The sequence below is a fragment of the Cyprinodon variegatus genome, unplaced genomic scaffold, assembly GCF_000732505.1.
Source record: "Cyprinodon variegatus isolate N-32 unplaced genomic scaffold, C_variegatus-1.0 Scaffold942, whole genome shotgun sequence".
Classification (NCBI taxonomy): Eukaryota; Metazoa; Chordata; class Actinopteri; order Cyprinodontiformes; family Cyprinodontidae; genus Cyprinodon; species Cyprinodon variegatus.
The window spans coordinates 62,570-64,565 of NW_015151395.1; positions in this window are offsets into that span (position 1 = coordinate 62,570).

Genomic DNA, 1,996 nt, shown 5'->3' on the forward strand with positions numbered 1-1,996 from the left:
TGGATGGATGGATGGATGGATGGATGGATGGATGGATGGATGGATGGATGGATGATGGATGGATGGATGGATTAATGGATGCAGTCAGTCAGATAGTTTTTTTTTTCATTTGCATCATTTAAGCATCACATAAATGTAAAAATTCCTTTTAATATATATTTTATCAAATTCACATGATTTATAGAATTTATAAATTCAAACTTTCTTATTTTTTCTTATTCTTTTAAAACAAGTTTTTTTTTGTTTTTAACATAAACTATTTTTCTCATACTTTAATACGTCATAAAAAATTGTAAATTACTTTTTCGAAGAGCTAAGCAAATAAAGCGCTAATATAACATTAGCAAAGGCTTTAGCAAAAAAATATTAATAGTATAAAAATACTAATAACCTTACAGCAAATTATAGCTTTATTGTGTTTTAAAAAGAATTATATTAATAATAAAAATAACTGTTAATAGGATAAAAATGAGTAATAACTTAAACTCAGAGTGACTCATTAGCTACACTAGCTAACCCCAGTCTGTCTGAATTCAGCGTCATATTTCGGTCTAAAACGTTAAATTTATATATGTTTAACGAAGTTCTTACGTTTCTTTCTTAGGAATCCCTTTTGAATCCAAACCAGCTGTTAGAGAAATATGAAATTATCCAAATTAGCTCGAAATTATTAAAAATGTTTGCTCAAACCAAAGCTGGGTAAAATGCTAACAGAGGTTCCACTCCTTATATAATATATTTAACGGAATGTGTTTCTCGTAAGCGTTGTTTTTAATAAATGTGTTAAAGTACATTAAAATAAAAGAAAAAGTATTCATTATACTTCTTTAAATACAGTCCATAACGAATTTTAAATATCTAAGTAAAAGTTTATTTGCTTCTCCTCTCTAGTTCAACTGAGTGCATCTTTTAGAAGAGACCATCTTTGACTTTTCACTGGGGTTTTTTTTCCCGCCGCAGAAAGTAGTAAAAACAAAGCTTGTCTGTTAAACAGGAAGCTGTGCTGTTCACATTTTATAAGCTGGTAATTATCCAGATGAAGTTCAGCATAAATAAACCAGGACCTCCGACTGCCTGCTAAAAGCAGCCAGCAACGCATTCCACGCGCAGTCCGTGGGGCTGCGTGAGATGAACCATCCTTACGTGAGAAGGCGGAATTCTTGCGTGAGAAGGCGATTTCCTTTAAAAAACTGCTGAACTTTCATGAACTTTGGCCTGCTTTTGCCCTACAACTCTCGCCCACAGTGGTGATGATTGACGTAGAGGGGAACCAATCAACAACTCGCTTGGTGAACAATCAGGAAGTGGAGAGCCAATGGGGTTGTAGAACAAGTGTAAGGGCGGTATCAGTGTCCGTGTAAGCTTCTGTTTGGTGAAGCTATAACCTTAAAGACAATCTGATCAGAACACGGCCTATTCTTTCAAATTAAAACCCTAAATTATAATCACAGGATTAACAAGACAATTTAATAAAGTAATATACAATAAGCAGAGAGCAAATAGTTAAATTAGTAATATAAATTGAATATTATTAATTGTGGGCTGAATTAATAAATAAAAACAGCTAAATCAACATCCACCATTTTTTAGTTTAATATGCACCTCATAATGTTTAATTTTTTACCCATTTTATTATTTTAAAATGGGATCTTCTTAAAACAACAATTAATATTTTTAACTTTTTCTTCATATTTTGTCAGTTTAAGAACTTTGTTTTTATTTCGAGCTGAATTATTTTTTTTATTACTTTTTAGAAACTGAATTTTTGTTAGATGATTTGAGTGTTTGAAGCACTAGATCTATATTTTTCAGAGGTACAGGCAAATGTTATTTTATCTCCTTTTTTATTATTTAACAGGAGTGATATGAGTGATATATCTGTATTTATGGTATTTAACATTTTATCAATTACTTTTATTTCACTTTTTTAAAAATATATAAATGTATTATTAATCACAGATTCACGCACGTTTTTAAGTAATATGTGTTGTTCTAA